Source organism: Talpa occidentalis, unplaced genomic scaffold, assembly GCF_014898055.3.
Source record: "Talpa occidentalis isolate TD23 unplaced genomic scaffold, MPIMG_talOcc4v2.1 talOcc4.12, whole genome shotgun sequence".
In the NCBI taxonomy this organism is placed as follows: Eukaryota; Metazoa; Chordata; class Mammalia; order Eulipotyphla; family Talpidae; genus Talpa; species Talpa occidentalis.
The window spans coordinates 67,202,919-67,220,648 of NW_023601212.1; the positions used below are offsets into that span (position 1 = coordinate 67,202,919).

The following is a 17,730-nucleotide window of genomic DNA, read 5'->3' on the forward strand; positions in this document are numbered from 1 at the left end:
GCTAGTACTGATGCTAAGTTGAGAAGCCCTAAAGCGGCTGTTAAGCAGCCTGGGTATGCTGAAGCCCTGTGAGTCTCGTAAAATCACCTATGGGTGATGCCCTGCTCATTCTTGAGTGAGGGTGAGGAGCTGAGGAGGCCGTCCTTGGGGGACGGGTGGGGAATGTGGCTTGGGGTAGAGCCCAAGCCAAATGCAAAGTTTGGATCCCCAACCCATGTGCTTGTGCAGTGGGTTGGCTTGAGAGCAGGGGTCTGTGAGTCGCATGGGTGGCCATGAAGGCCGAGTGTTGGAGCGACTGCAGACAGAAACCCTGAGGGTTGGCGATTACCCCCAACAGAATAAAATTGCCAATCCCAGAGCTAGTGCATCCTGGGGGTGGATGCTGTGTGTGCCTTGTAGCCGAGACTACAGCCAGAGAAGGCCAGGAAGCCTGACGGCTCCTGGTGTGATATAGCAGATGCCGTGTGTGATTTCCCCTCCCTCGTATGAGCAGTGCCTTCGGCAGCAGATTTGGTGGCTCATCTGCTGGTACCAATAATTGTCTTTTGCACTTGGTTGGTGCCCTGCCTGGACTTATTTGTGTTCTGTTGTATTTTGTTATGTTGTATTTTGTTATTTGATGTATTTGCTTTTGTGGGCCATGGCTGCATTGTTTGTTTGCTTAGAAAATTGTGTATATATGTATAGACTGTATGGCAGAAAACCCTGAGGGGGTGGACTGTAGGGTAAAGAAAATATCAGGCTTTTCTGCCCTTCCGCCATCAGGATAGATGATGGATCCTTGTCCTGAATGCATGCCTGATGGCGGGCACCTGGAATAGGGTGTGGGCATAGGTAGATGGGATTCAGCTGAGCTAAGACTGTGCTTTTAAGGGCGGCGTCACGGGGGGACGCCAGCAGCAGCAGCACCAGCACCAGCAGCCGCCGCAGCCGAAGCCGAAACCGAGAAGCAGCAGAACGAACGCTAGAGAGCCCAGATAGAGTGAGGACTTGCTGGGGGCTGGGAGGCCTGCCAGCCTCCCAGCCCCCCAGCCAGCACCCCTGCCTGCCATATGCCTGGTGAACCCCAAATAAAAAACCTGCAAAACTACTGAGGACTCTGACTCCTCCTTTACCCGATCTGCATGGGATCAGAAAACCTGCACTGTGGTCAGTCCTGTCCCTTACAGGCTGCCATGAGGGAAGAGACACACTTAACATGTGATTGTTATACCGCAGCATCTGGTCCAGGGACTGATATATATAATGCTGTTTATTATTTATGTTTTAATGAATCAAAATCTCACTGCAACTCATCATAATCACAGCTAAATCTATTAAACAACAAGCAAAATGGAAATTTCAATAGATAAAAAACTTAATTTTTGTTCTATGTTTAATGCATTATAAAGTACTTCCATATGGATTATCTTACTTGATTCTCCCAAAAGACAACAGAGATGAAAACTGTGAGGTTAAGAAAAACTGCATGAGTTCCTCAAGGTGATGCAGCTAATCAGTGGAGGGGACAGAACCAGACTCAGTGCCATTACCTCTAGCCAGTGCCTCTTAGTGTGTCATCTCTGCTTCTGGGTCTTTACCTATAGGATACAGAAACACATGTAGTGACAGGAAGGGACTTAGCAGGATCTCTATGACCCTATGCAGATGGGTAAAGGAGAGTCCTGGAGCCCTTGGTGGCTTTTCAGGCTTTTATTGCCATTTTATCAGGTATATGACAGGCAGGGGAGCTTGGGGGCAGGAGGCTGACAGGCCTCCCAGCCCCCGGCAAATCTTCACTCTTTCTGGGCTCTCCAGCATTCTCTCGTGCTCTCTCTTCTGCTTCTCTTTCATTCTGCTGCTCTTGTTCTCTTCTGGTGGTTCCATTCCCTTATAAGCCCAGTCTCTCAGCCTGGGTGTGCCCGCCTATGCATGTCATACCCTACTCCAGGTGTCCACCATCAGGCATGCATTTAGGACCATAGGGATCCATCATTAATCCTAATGGTGGGAGGGCAGAAAAGTCTGATAATCACTTATCCTACACACGAATTCAAAAAGATGTGTCTATCCCTATGTTCATCACAGCATTATTTACAAGAGCCAAGAGTTGATAACAACCCAAATACCCATCAACAGATGACTGGAAGACCAAAAAAACATGGCCTAATATTCTGCTATTGAAAAGGTGGGATCCTGCCATTTGTAACAACACAGATGGACCTGCAGAGTATGATGCTAAGGGAATAAGTCACGCAGAGAAAGCCAATACTGTATGACTTCACTCACATGTGGAAGATAAAGAAACAAAGCTGATGAACAAACCAAAAACAAACTCTTAGACTCTAAGAACAAAATAGTGGTTACTAGAAGGGAAGAGGAAGAGAGAAAAGGGAAATCTGGCCACTGAGGTCAATTGTATGGTGAAGGATAACAAGTAGGGTGAGCATATTATAGTATATACAGATATTGATTTATAATGCTATACACCTGAAACATATATTATAAACTTGTGTTATATCAATAAAAAATTTAAGAGTAGTCTCTGGACCATAATACAAGCCTTCCTTCGAGCCATTAGTGATAAATCTCAGACCCCATACCCAAACCATTGAATCAAAGCCTCAGGTGTGGGGTCCAGAAGTCTCTGGTTTAACAAGCCCCCAGATGATTTGGATGCCAGCTCATGTTTGAGAACTACTGCTGTAAGCTTTCAACAGTGGCTTTGCCTTAGAATCACCTGGAGAGTTTATAAAAATCATCAGTGTCTAGACCTCACCCCCATGAAAGTCTGATTCATTTCATCTGGGGTTGGGTGCGGGCATCAGCATTTTTAAAAGCTCCCCAGGTGATGCTAAAGTACATCCCGAGTCAAGAACTACAGCAGTAAAGGCCATGCTGCCACTCCTAACAGGAAAGAAATGTTGCCCAAATTAGTTAGGATCACCTGCCATAGATCCAAGCCAATGTTAGGTCCTGAACTTATTCTCTTCATGGGACACCAAAAGATGGATTTCTTACTGCCTCAGAGAACTTAATAGAGTTTCACAGATACTAGAGGCCCGCAGAATAAGACCTGCCCCAATCATCTCTCATGTTCCAATTTCTCTTCAGGCCTTTATTCCCATTGCCACAACCCCCTCCTCTCCCACTTCCATCAGCTGATTGCACAGATTCCATTAGAACCAAGGGCAGGTGCAGCTTGGAATGAAGCAAGAACTCATCTGCTCCTTCACGTTCTCACTCCTGATGTTTGCTAGTTTGTATGATTAATTTTATCAATTTTCCTGACCTGCTTTGCCACTGAAATAAATATGACAGCTGCTGTGCTGCCCCAATTCTTCCTCTTGCCAAGTGAGAGGCTGAGATGTGTTTTCTTGTTGATCGCAGACTTGGGTAAATATCAAGTAAACACACCAAACAGGATTCATCCTGGTCACACTGACAAGGCAGGTGTGGAAGCAAATATGCATGCTTTCATGGTATATAAAAAGTAGAAAGCTAATTTCTCATCTACTAGTTATTCTTGCTACTCGTTCAAGAAAGTAAACATTTCATTCCCACATTTGCAAGTCTGCTTTACCCAGAGATCTAATTTTCTCCTTTCGGAGTAAACTATTCGATAGGTGACAGTACCAAAATACATAGTCTCTGGCACTCTTGCTATTTCTCCGTCCAGAAGGGGTGAAATGACAGAGTCAAAAATATGTGAAAGTGTTTTTACAAACTATAACCTGTCTGAGACATGCTCGCTGATATCAGCGCCATAAGCAGGGCCTTGCCCTTATCTGAAAGAAAGGCCATCGCTTTTAGTGAGCGCTTAGTGTTTGCTGGATGCTTTCCATCATGATACATTGCCATTAATCTTAAAGAAGGTATATTAACTTCATTTTACATAGAAAATTAAGGCTTCGCTGGCTGAGCACCTATGGTTAGTCACGTCACCTGTGAGTTCATGGTCAATCTGCCCCCTTGTCTCCACCATGGCATACCCTACTATTCCTTGTTGACTATGCATGTGCAGAGCTGCCTGACCAGTGACAGGAGGTCTCAGCTTCTAGACATGATTAGATAGATGAAAGTGACCAGGTGGGGCCTCCCCTGGTGGCGCAGCAGTTGAGCGCTGGGCTACGAAGCTGCCCACAGCCTCTGAAGTGCCAGTTTGATCCCCGGCCACCAGCGAGGGTCCCACTTGGCACGACAGCCCTCTCCTGCCACACCCTCTGCTCCCCTCAGCAGTGTATTTCGTCAGTCTGCCTGATCTGCTCCCTGCTCTGGCTCTGGTGAATTCTCTCACTCTCCCGTGCTTCTGACTATACCCAGTGCTTGTATAAATAAATAAATAATTCTTTAAAAAAAAATGAAAGTGACCTGGTGCTACTCACCAATAACCAAATTAGAATGATTTAGGCCCCATGAGGAAGTGAACTGAACCTTTCTTCATTTGGTTTAATTTGAGGAAAATTCAAAAGCCACAGCAACCCCGAATCCATCTATGACTATATGACTTTGAGCAAGCTCTACTCTCTGCAAGAATATGTTTTCTAGTATATAAAATAGATAGGATACTAACCACAAATATTCATTGTGAGGGTTAAATTCATTTAAAAAGATAGTGTATACAAAATATGCCTGGAACCTTTCCTGATACATATTAGATGCTTGAGAACTGATTTTTTTAAAAGATTTATTTATACAAGCACTGGGTACAGTCAGAAGCACGGGAGGGTGAGAGAATTCACCAGAGCCAGAGCAGGGAGCAGAGCAGGCCGAAGGACCGAAGTACACTGCTGAGGGGAGCAGCGGGCAGCAGGAGAGGTCTGCGTGCCATGCAGGACCCTCCTCAGGTGGCCGGGGAACAGCTGGGGATTGAACCGGCACCACGAAGGCTTTGGGCAACCTCGCAACCCAGCGTTCAACCGCTGCGCCACCGGGGAGGCCCGAGAGCTGATTTTTTAATGTAAAGTTTAGTCCCTTTAAGAGAAAGATTAAAATACTACCATTAGCTATTTATTCCTTTGAGTTAAAATATTATCAGGGCAATATATCTTTTGAAGTGTGTGTGTGTGTGTGTGTGTGTGTGTGTGTGTATGACAAAATAATCTGATGTTATTGGTGAGCAGCACCTGGCCTCTTATAGCCTCAATGACCAGCTAACCACAGCGGATCTTGCAGAAGATGAGCAGCCACCAATCTGGAGCTTTATTCTGCAGAGTTAGGACAGTAAGTTTAAGAAGCTAATTTTCCTACATTGTTCCACTGGAAGGAACCTTGTGGAGTCATTTGCCTCCTGTTTTCAGGGAGTAAATGTACTCCCTTTGGGATGGGAAAGTAAGGGCCAGAACACTGAGGCAGTTTTGCAAGGATCAATCCAAGCCCTCTACTGGCTTGTACAGCCTCTGGTCTATTACCCAGGATTTTCCCTACATCTCATTCTGGATTGGGGGGCTCACTACATCCACAGGGGTTCTAAGTAAGAGGGAAGGAGCATGTAGGGTGAGAGAGGAGGACCACATGGTCTCTCCAGGTGGTCTAGTCAGCCTCACCATCTTGCTCCCTCTCCTATTCTGATTCCCTTTCTACCTACCATACCCTGCATTTCACCTGTCCCTCAAAATAGGTAAAGTCACCTAAGAATGCTTCCCTGAAAACTGGACAGGGGCTTGGTATGGAAACTATTGATGACAAAGCAGAATAAGGGAGGAGGGAGTTAAGGATGCCCACTGCCTGAACTTGTACTCATATCAGTAACAGCAACAATGATAGCAGCAACAAATTGTTATTAGCTTTAGTTTACATTTGACTTGGGGATGGTTTTGTAGAGAATAAACAGCCAGCCTGCTCCCAAGTACACTGTGGTAACCTTGGCCAATGGATCATTTTCTTTCCTCCATAAAACCCTCACTGAATAGCTCTTCTGCTACCTCCCTGCTGTGGGGAGGGTGGAAGTGAGTGACATGGAGATATTGTCTTTCTCTGAGGTCTCCTGGGCCTGCTGAGCACAGAGGTATGAGCAGGTGCTCAGCTATTTCTCCCCCATCCCATTTGTAAAAGGAAAATGAGATTGAGGAAGGGAGGAGAGAGGCGCCTGTACTTTCTTCTCATTGATCACTGCATGCACCATCATCTCAGTCATCACGGTGAGGGGTGGTGGGGAGCCCAGGCTGGAATCAGGGACCTGCCTTCCTGAGCAAAACCATCAGGCATGTGACATGATGTCTAATTTCCAGGCTTCCAATTTCCAGGCAGACCTCATCTCCTGAATTCAGCTCTTCCTAAGTGAGGGTAGCCAGAGATGGGGTACAGGGTCTCCTGCCGATAGTGTTGAAAGCAGGATCTATGATCCAGGCCTGGGAGGAAGATTTTTCTGGGGAAATGCAGATCTTTGGTATTTTGTGCACCAAGCTTGTCTTCTAATGACAGCCTTGGGAACCAGACATTTCTAAGTGCTAATTAGAGGTGTTGATTATCATGGTAACCCTGTGGGGGCTCAACCCAAGCCTGAGAGCAAAAGCCACAGATAAAATAAAGATTGTTACAATAGCTCGTGGTGTCAGTGAGCATCAATACCAGAATGTCAATGCTCAGACTCCCTCCAGTCTGGGCCTCTGGCTCTTGCAATGACAGAGACCTGGGCTGCTACACTGGCTGTCACACCATTTACAATATGGGACAGATACTCCATCCTAAGCAATCAGGAAAAACTCACCAGGACTCAGCCATAAAGAGGGCGACTTATGATAGGATCTCACTACAATAAAAGCAAAAGCATGGAAATGGGAGGACCAGAGAATCCCTTCCTGACAGGTCTAAAGGAAACACAATTTTGAAGATACAGAATACTGTATTACATGTAGGCCCATGCATAGGTTTTGACATGCATATACATATTTCTTATTGAGAAGGGGCTGGGTTATTGATTTACTCTCATTTTGCATCCATATCTCCTGACAGTTCATGACTTCATTGGAAAGAGAATGAGAATCAAAAACAGAAGTCTTGAAGGTGAGCATTAGTTTGAGAGGCAGCCAGGTCCTGATGTGAGATCAAGCCTCTAGAATTCGAAGATTGAGTACCAACTTCTATAGATCTTTATTTTACACTTTCTAAGCCTCAGTTTCCTCTTCTGCAAATTGGGGATAATAAACATAAAATGAGGATGAAATGAAGAAACAATACCAAGTTCTTAGCATTGTACCTGGTATTGATGTTCATCAATTCACTTAGTCTTTCATAGACTTACAATTCTTCCTTGTCTGGAATACATAGAAAATAATAAGACTTACCTTTACAATTGTTTCAAAGATTGAATGAGAGGCTACTCTTATGCATCATTATGCATTTATAAAAGACAGTAATATTTAGTATAAACAGCACTTATGTTGCCCTCTGTTTTGAGACACATCATCTAGCCTAGATCTAGACCAGAATCTTTTCCTTTAGCCTTTGATTTACTAGGTGACCTTGAAATTTGATAATCCCTTCTTCTATTTTTTAATCTGAAAGCTGATTTAATAAAACTTGTCAGAATTCTAATGAGATAATGCATGTGTAACTCTTTGTCACCTGTATGAGAACTTATATATGTGTGCACCTGTCTTATGGTGCAGTAGGCTTTGAAGTTGGGCAGACCCAGATGTAATTTTATTTTCATGATTTACCAGTTCCATATCCAGGCAGTTTCTTTCAGTTCCCTTGATTCTAGATGAGGACAGTCATACCTGCCCAAAGGTCAATATATACAATGTCTAGTTCTTCTGGGACACAGAGTATAATAAATGTCCATTCCCTACCATACTTGCTCTCTGGATGATCCTGATTAAAATAATGAAGATAACTCATGCCTCCAAAAGGAGGAGGGGGAAGGTAAACTTAAACAAGTTTCAGTATGTCCCCCCACCCCGAATGTGGAGGTGCTCAGTGAGAGGCATATGAAAGTGCAAAAGAGAGAGAAGAAATCACTCTCAGTCCTGCACACAGGCAACAAAGCTCTGGGCATAATACTCTGTCCCTGATCTAAACAGACCCAGGAGGGAACATGGCAGGGATGGAGGAGGGCAGAGCCATGTAGTCATTTTTCCTGCTGAGATATTCCCTGGCTGCTTAAACCCTCCCTTTATCCCCAGAGCTTACATTCCTCAACACCAGCAATCTGTACATTGAAGTCACTTTACTCTGTTGGGAGGCATAAATCTGGCCTCCTCAGAGTCCACTGTAGCAAATTGCTAGCACCTACTCAGACACAAAGGAGAAAATCAAGGTTGACTGAAAAATTCTTCTCCTGGCTTTGAGAAGGGCATCCTACTTGAAACCAATGGACAAGCCTTCTTTCAGAATGTTGTACAGAATACTGGTTCCAAGAGAATTTTTTTTTAAAGTTGGCAAAACATTGCATGCTATATCCCTTTTTAATAGATCACATTAATAGTATTAATGGTAATCAGTACTGCCAATACTGGAGAGAAATTTTGATAAAGCAGCATCTCTGTTTTTTTTTTTAAGATTTATTTATTTATGTATGCATACAAGAACTGGGGTACAGGCCAGAGATGTGGGGGGTGAAAAGATTCACCAGAGACAGAGTGGGGAACAGAAAAGGCAGATTGACTGAAATACACTGCTGAGGGGAGCAGTAGGTGAGTCATTGCTGCATAATGTGGGTAGCTCCCTGGCCAGGGATCAAACTCATGCTGCAGTGGCTGAAGACAGCTTCATAGGTTGCATCTCAACCCCTTGCGCCACCGGGAGGCCCAACATCTATGTTTTGATTAGTAATTTCCTCAACTAATTTGACAATAGAGCCCATTTTTCAAAGAACATATAAAATTCTATAAAAGTGGTTTCAAGGAGGGTGCTTTTGGCAATTCTACAAAGAGCATAACATTGTTTTTTCCCCTATATCTGAAATGTTATTTTGTGTTTTAATGAGTCCTTGACAGATAAAGGGTGTTCAATGAGTGTTTGATAATTGAATGGATCCTGAAAGTGATTAGCCATTTGGCAAACAATAATTACTCTATGTTGGTTAATGTGACACTACAGACATTCCACTAATCTATCAACCTACAAATATTTATCCAATGAAAACACCCTTTGTTGTGAGGTGAATGGTGTCAGTCAAGACAATGTTATTATAATGAATTCAAAGCATTGAACCTCAGCCTTGACTTGGGCCATTGCTGGAGAAATCTGTCAGTTTGTTAGTGTTTAGGTCAGTCTTCTCTGTAGTCATATTGGAGGGCAGTTACTATCCATTAGATTTTTTTTTAAAGATTTTATTTATTTATTTATACAAGCACTGGGTACAGTCAGAAGCGCAGGAGGGTGAGAGAATTCACCAGAGCCAGAGCAGAGAGTAGAACAGGCAGATTGACAAAGTACACTGCTGAGGGGAGCAGCGGGTGGCAGAAGAGGTCTGCGTGCCATGTGGGACCCTCGCCAGTGTCCAGGGATCGAACCGGCACTGCAGAGGCTGCGGGCAGCTTCACAACCCAGCGCTCAACCGCTGCGCCACCGGGGAAACCTAGATATTTTTTGGAACTGTCCTGATTTTCAATATTCTCCCCCCTTAGTCTCATAAACCACAGTGCTCTAATACTTCAGTGCCCAGAATACATTCTTTAGACTTTGCATTTCACCCATTATCAATACAAATATTCTTTATCAAATTACATGGATTGATGTGAAGTTTATAAAGTATGGCCACAGAGTTCATAGGCAACACAGTAGGAAAAGTTCAGGCCACTTGAGGTGAAAGAAATCTGATCTCTGTCCCCAAGGATGATAGTAATGGAACATATACTTTCATGTATTTTTCTTCATTGTTATTGTTTTCTATAATGTCACTTTGTGACTATGATATTAAATATCTGTGTGTAAGTTTATGTATGCTGAGGAAGATGACTTTAGTCTGGAAGAAAATGTACACCACAGGGTCCTCATATAAATGCAAATATCATCTTTCTAAGGTCTTCTGAGGGCCAGCAATGGCTGTGGCCATGAAGATTTACATTCCACAAGAAGGGTTAACCTCATCTCACAGCCACTGTTGTCTCAGGACATCTTGTCAGCCCACAAGAACATCCCATAATAGATTTGAAGTGGATTGTGCAGCCCCTTGCAAGGTGGATGCTGTATTTATTGAATAGACATTAAAAAGAACATTTCTCAATTTCTCAGCACTGAACTCAGGGTCAATGGATCTTCTTGGCACTGACATGCTGAGTCAACTCCTAGCTCAAAGCTTTTAAAGGGACTGGGGTTAGATTAAAGGATTAGACTTTGTCTTGAATGTTTCCCTGGCAAAATCGTTGGGTCTTAAATCATTTATGTTGCCTTGCAGTGCTTTACGTGGCCTTTTGCTGCTAGCTTTGAAAGAAACACACACACACACACACACACACACAGGCTCACACAGACAACACAAAAAAAGCTTAACAACTCCTCTTTTGCAGGTTTGACTAGGGATTTTTTGAGTCTAAGAGGAAACTACTCCCGGATGTTCATATAGGTAAATTGTGCCTTTAGCATGATTTCTAGATAGTAGGCCATGCCTATGGACTCTTAATTCTTCGACTCCACAGATGGAAACCTTCCCTGTGATAGTTATGAGCTCAGATCCTGACACAGCTATCCTTAATGTAGATCAATTGACTAAATTGACTTTGTCTAAGACAACCACATTCCCTCTCACACCTTATGAATGCATCATCCCGATTTTAGCATTCATGGTACTACCCACCCATGCAGTCAATCATTGTCACCTGTCACCCTGCTGGAAGTTTGTGTATACACAATGCCATTCACTCATTCATGGCTTCTTACAAAAAGAAAACAAGGCTTCAGTTCTTTTACATACTTTTCTCATGTACAATTAAATGCCGGTCAAACAAAACACACACATCCCATATGTTGTTTCATATATTCCAATGTAAGAAAAATATCTGGTATGTGACTTGAAGCACCTAAGGTCTGAGTGCATGGTATTTACACATATGATCCCAACCAAGAGGATTTAATCAGGCGTGGGATTGACATTTCCTAGGTTAGCATATATTGGATAGAATGCAGGATTTAGGACAGACCACCTGTGTTTTAATTTCAGCTTCAACATTTATTAGCTTATTAGCTACACTACCAAAAAAAGAAGTAAAAAATAAACAAAGCAAGCATTCCTTTGTGACACTAAACTTAAGAAATCTTTAAAATATTTCCAATAGTCAATATATTGAAATGTTTATTGCCCAGAACCTCTTCAGTCCATCTAATTCTTAGCTCAAGTTAAGATAAATAGAACAGGGCCTCCCTGGTGGCACAGGCAGTTAAGCGCAGCGCTGTGAAGCTGTCCACAGCTTCTGCAGTACTGGTTTGATCCCCACCAGCCTCAGAGCAACCCACATGGCGAGCAGACCTCTCCTGTCTTGACCGCTGCTCCCCTCAGCAGTGTATTTCCATCAGTCTGCCTGTTCTGTTCCCTGCTCTGTCTCTGGTGAATTCTCTCACCCTCCCACGCATCTGGCCTGTACCAGGCTCTTGTATAAATAAAATAAATCTTAAAAAAAAAAGATAAATAGAACAACAAAAAGAATCTATGATGAGACAAACATGAGGATAGAAAAGATCAATATGATGACTTCATCTATAGAACTCTCATGCAAAAATAAAACTCCCACAGCAGCCAAGGTAGCTTTCTCACTGATGTGCAAGGCAACTCTACCTCTACTCTTATTAAACGCCTTTTCTCCCACTCAGTATGTTATGTCCCCCTTACTCTCCCATGCAATTCCCACATTTTCAACTGAGTCTGTCTTCAAGTGTATCTCATTGATAAAAGCTTCCCTGAACATAGTCCCAGTGAAACTGATTTCCTTTTCATTTATTCAATTGCAAGCTTTATTATTTTTCTGTTAACATATATATTTTCTCAACTAGACTTATTTCCTCAACTAGATTGAGAACTGAAAAAAAGCAGGAGCCTCGTTTTGGATGTCTTATTTTTATATCTCATTTCTCACCATCCAGGCAAGTATGCACATGTGTGTGTGCATGCACACACACTCACACACACACACACACACACACCATTTTTTTCCTGACCAGTGCTTTGTTTAGAATGGGTATCCAACAACACCTTGGTTCCTATTTGATTATGGTTCTTGTAAAACTGTTCTGAACCATCTAGTACGCTCCCCTGCCCATAGCTGGATTTTCTTACCTTCAGTCTTAGTCTATATCCAGTCCAGGACCTGGAATAGATTCTATTCTACTGGGGAGATTTAATGAACTTTAGGATAGTAATGCATTTGTACTTGAAACTGTTGCCTGGCTTCTGGTAACAAAGCTACTGCCTTATTTCTGTGAACAGGTTTCTACCTTATAGCCCAGATTTGTACTTCCTTAATTTCACTGTGATTGAAGGCTTACCTCAGAGTTCTATCCAGTTCCTCATTTACTCCAAGAAACAAACTATATTCAGTTATTAGAAATTCTCTCCCATCTCCAGAAACCCATCTGAAAGTTGAGGAACTGATATCTGCTCACCAACTATTCTTTGCTTCTGCCTTAGATGTTTAACCCAGACTCTACTGTAACCATAGATCCTACTCGTGTTGCATATTAAACATAAGTTTCTCATGTCCAGTCATTTACATTATCCTCATTTCCTTGAAACTTTGTCCCCATCTCTGAACTCCTGCCTCCACATCCCAGCTGGTTTCTCCCTCTGACCTCCATGATCATTATCTTTCTAACTCCCACAGCCTTCCACATATCCATTATTCTGCATCTTCCACCCTCAGACAATGGCTTCCATGTCCATGAAGACAACACTGGCTTTCCTGCACTCCCAGAAGGCAATGAAGGACTCATGAACCACCCATCACTGTACTTTTTGTACATCATGTTTTACCTGCATGTCCCTATTACTCCTACCATCTGCAGTAGAGTCCAGATTCAAAGACCAGCCCCAAATCTTTAATTTCATATCCAGATTCTTCCACCCAGTTCTGACAACATCTGTTACACATTGTAGGACTAGGTCTATGCAGCCATATAGACTTGAGCTCAAAGCTGTTTATTGAACAGGAAGATAGTCAGTGGTAATCAATTAATGGTATTACTTTTGGTGGTTCACTACATCTTCTGTTGGTCTTGTAGACAATGGTGCCAATGAATTGTTCAAAAAATTTTAATAACTGGTCACTCACCAACTGTGAACTCAGTGAAACAGAAACAGTGCTCAGGATTTCTACTGCAAAGGGACAGTAGTTGAGACAGGTTAAGAGTTTGGTATGGGTGCCAAAGAAAGGGAAACAAAAATCATAAGCCAACAGGCAGAATAAGCACATGATTCTCCATAGTTATAGGCTCTCCCTTTAATCTAGTCTAATTTTCATTTCTCAAGTCTCCTTTGAACCCACCAAAAGGTCTTGGTGGTAGACCTGGAAAGAGATGGCAATGATAATAACTGTGTATGTGTGTGCCAAGTTACTGTCATATTTGAGGACACAGGGACATTAGTAGTCATTTTCAGAACCAAGGCACAAGTGAGTCAACAGGAGAAATCCATTTCTGAGAAAGAGAGAACCTAGGGAGTTTCTTGTTTTTTTCTTACTCATCTCAAATAGGCTCCCCATGTATTCTGGTCTTCAGCCTCACACATTCAGAATCACACTCTGATATGCCTCTCCCACTACTCCTCTTTATGTCCCAAAAAGTGCTGTTGATTCACTAACATGGTGGTCCCAAGCCTTACCTTCTCTAGAAACTTGACTCCAAGCAGTTAAAGTGGCTTATTTAAAACAGTTTTATCTTAGCATGCCATGGACTATTCGTGACACATTTTCCACTTGCAATGAAGTTATTACTTCCTCCAAACCTAACCAGGTTAGAAACTAATTCAAAGTTTCCATTTTTAATTTTCAGTTACCCCAGACACATTTCTGTTACAGAAACCTGTTTCAGTCAGAACTCCATCAGAAAAATATAAATTATTAAATGTATTTGGGATGATAAATGTTCAATACAGGAATTAATTAAAGATTTATATAATCTTTGGAAAAATTAGAGGAGCAAAGATTGTTGACCATACCAGGTCAAGGCATCAAAGTGGCTGATTCACAAAGGCTTGCTGGCAACTGCTGAGAAAATTGTATGACTCCCTCTGCCTGTCCCATATGGTTCTGAAGCACTCACTGGGAAGCACTGGGAATTTTACCTTTGCCCTTACATCCGGTGCAACTGTGTCCTGAGAATAATGGCTTCTCCTTTCCACCTTCCACTCAAATCACAGGTGGCTTCTTCATATTAGTGAAAAAATTCTCTTACTTTGAATTACACAAGCAAATATTCTGGGAAATGCAATATCTGATTCTGCTTTTATAAAGCATGAAGAGCTTAGATGGGGGGTTGGGGGGTGGTTCTTGTTGACAGTAGACAATCCAAAGCATTTAGTCAAAGAAATTAAGCATTAATGTTAGAGGTACTGGTTTGCAGACCACAAGCAACCTACTTGGGAAACAATTTTCTCCAGGAATGTCTAGCTTACAGTGTTGACAAATGATAATTCTGCCTATACCTATTTTGGCTCTGTCTTATGAGAAAAAAAACTTCCTATATCATTTTTTGCAGATTCTGTCTCCAAGATAGCTCTCCAGTCAGTCCACAGCTTTCCACCTGCCATAACTCTACTTATCAGTGACCATCATGTCTCACCTAGAAAACTGTCTTACCTTCTCCATGTTTTCTATACCAATCTGCTATCCATACTGCACCCATAATGATCTTCCTCATTAAAATCAGATAACACTTCTGAAATTCTTCCACCTGTATCTACACTCTATCCTGGGTTTCTCCTATACTAAACTCCCTTCTGTGTAATAGTTGGGTCTTATTTTCCCTATTGTCCATCATTTCTTTTACCTAACACACCCTCTTCTTTTCCCCAAATTTGTCCAATCCCTGTGCTCTATCTTTGGACAAACAATATTCATGTAAGTCTTAAGTCAAATGTCATTTCATTGGATAGCCTTTCCCAGTCTTAACCACTATACTTACCTTTTAGTTTCTTTAAATAAGGGCTTATTCTAAGTCTGACCAGATGACCTCTCTTACTCCTATTCTTGTGCTTGCCTTATCCTATCTCACCAGTGAAACTGTGCAGGAAATGAACTCAAACAGAAAAAAGAGAAAAGTAGAGCTGCCTCTTGATGGGCTGAGGCCAGACTGTCAATGGCTATAGAGGTGCCATCTTAGCTCTCAACTGGGACAAGAGCTGCTTTCAAGTCCCCTCAGGGAAAAACTTCTTGGGAAGAAAACTAAGAAAAAGAAAGAGAGTTAGAAGGCCCAAAAAGAGAGAACTTGAGGACAAGAGTTTTAAAAACTATCTTCCTCCCCTTGAGAATGTGTCCAATGAAAGGGAGTAGGGAACGCAGGATCATCTATACAGCTGACCCTCTAATTATCTGCTGACTGAGTTAATACCTGAGGAAAGGGATAGGTAATTAACTGGGGAAAGAACTGTCCCTTCTTGAATACCTGTTCCATTTTAAATTGTTCTATTTCAGTGTCCACTGATGTGTCAGGGATTTGGACCCTAGGTGTTGCTTGCACATGTGTGTCATGCTTGGTACTTCCTGTTGAACTCCTTCATTTTTTTCTTTTATGGCACTTTTATGTACCACATGGAGATGTATTTCTATCATTTAGTTTTTTGAGACCAGTGCTTTGTCTCCAGTGTTTTGAAGAAAAAAAAAAAAAGACCATGTAGTTCAGACTTATGTCTACTGGATGAAAGACTGTTATACTCTTCTAAATATGGATATAAGTATGAACCCGAGACATTTTCACATTTTTGAAGAATAGAATTTTTGGCAATATAATTTCTATCTTATCCATTTATAAAGCAGGTTTATTTTAATAATTGTTCTTATGATTGTATCATTTATTCCTTTTTAAAGACTGGTTTAAACATGCAGATATACTGTTCTCATAGTTCCTTATGTGTCAGGCAAAAGAGTTGCCAAACACAAGGTTAAGAGTTAGCCACAGAGCTAATGAATCATTGCTGTGCTACCATGGAGTTGGTGTCTCTCATAGAGTTGACATCTTCTTCCTGGTGTGTTTCGTTCCTTTAAACAGTCCTAGGTAAATGCTGCCAATTTCTGACTTGTTGGAATTCTACATCTCATACTTAAGCAGCTGACCTCTTTTAGTTTTTCCACATCTGGTACAATCAAATGGATTAGGTATCCCTTTACCAAATACAGTTAATTAAGTCCTACCCCTCTCTGATGATTCCCACTACACTTGACTGAAGTTTGAGGCACCTTAGATGTTACAATCACTTAATTTCTGACAATCTTGAGGTTTATTACCAAAGATGACACATCTCATCCATTATTTGTGTTTTGGATATCAACCATTTGAATACCCAAAGACAAGCTCACTTCCTTATTCACAGATGCAGGGTGGGAGGGGAAGTCATGTATGCCACAGGTACTGCCGGCATCCTTCAAGAAAAGCATCAACAGGGCTACCATGTGGGTCATCCTTGCTACATTAAACATTTGCAAAAGGAGAATCTTCAGGTTGAGTATTAGAAAAACAAAATGAAGACGGTTTGGGGAGTCTGGAATAAAAAGCAGCAAGACTAATGTGAAGGTATTGTGATTAGCACGCTTTCACACCAGTAGAGCCTATGGCAGCAAAATGGTCTCTGGAGCATTAGATATTTATGTCCCTCGGAAAAAGAGCAGGGCAGATGCAAGCAATTTGGCCTTTTAATGGAAATTGACTATAAGCAAACTGTTTATTAGGGCCCTCTATTTTCCTGCTTTTTTCCTAATACCTTCCCTAAAACTCTTGGTGTCCATGAATGAATCAATCAGGCGTAGTTGATGGCTCCCCAAACAATAATCTTAGGCTCTGCCAGAGCAGACCACATTTGGGCAAAGTTAAACACAATTCTTTGCAGTTCAAGAAGTAAGTACCCACAAGTGCATACTAGGGCCACACTCTCCATGGTCATACCTTCAAGGGTTCACAGGACTTAACCCCATCTAGTCAAGAGAGCCCCAACATACACCTACAAAGGTGAGAGAGTGGCAGCATCTTCAGGAAGGGGCTGAAGAACAAGTAGTTAAAACCAGGGAAATTATAGCTTTGTGTTTTGTGATAATATTGTCTCTTTAACAGTAAATGGAGAAATAAACTTTGTAATTGGGAAATTGAACTCTGAAATGATTCTTCTATTAATTATTCTACCAGCTTAAATGAGTGTGTTTTTAAGCAATCAATGGGCACTTAACAAGCACAAAGTCATTATTTTTAATAGGACCATTAGAGTATTTTTCTCACAAAATAGTGGTTATTGAATCTATATTGCCTATGAATAAAAATGTCAGATTCCATTATGCCTATTCGTCAGTAAAGTGTAATGGGTACATTATATTCCATAGTGTACATAGCAGTGCTGTTTTATAAACCATGCCATATATCAATATCATCCATTCTCTCTATATATATGTGTGTGTATGTATGTATGTATGTATGTACATATATGTGTGTCTTGAAGGATGAGAAAAGGTAGATACATACATACATATATACTCATCCTTCAAATTCTTCTGATCAAGTGATCATTAAACTTATCTCAATTTAGTCAAACTATTTCAACTAGCAAACTATATGTTGCTTTTTACATTTAATGTTGAAGATATCGGTTTCATAATACATTAATTCTGATTTATTCAT

The 17,730-nt window shown here is 41.7% G+C and overlaps 1 protein-coding gene across 1 annotated transcript in view; it reads left to right on the forward strand.

Annotated features, from left to right (window-relative positions):
• Nucleotides 1-17,730, forward strand: part of PBX1 (PBX homeobox 1) — a 657,632-nt gene that overhangs the window by 198,481 nt on the left and 441,421 nt on the right. The gene's annotated exons all lie outside the window — the stretch shown is intronic.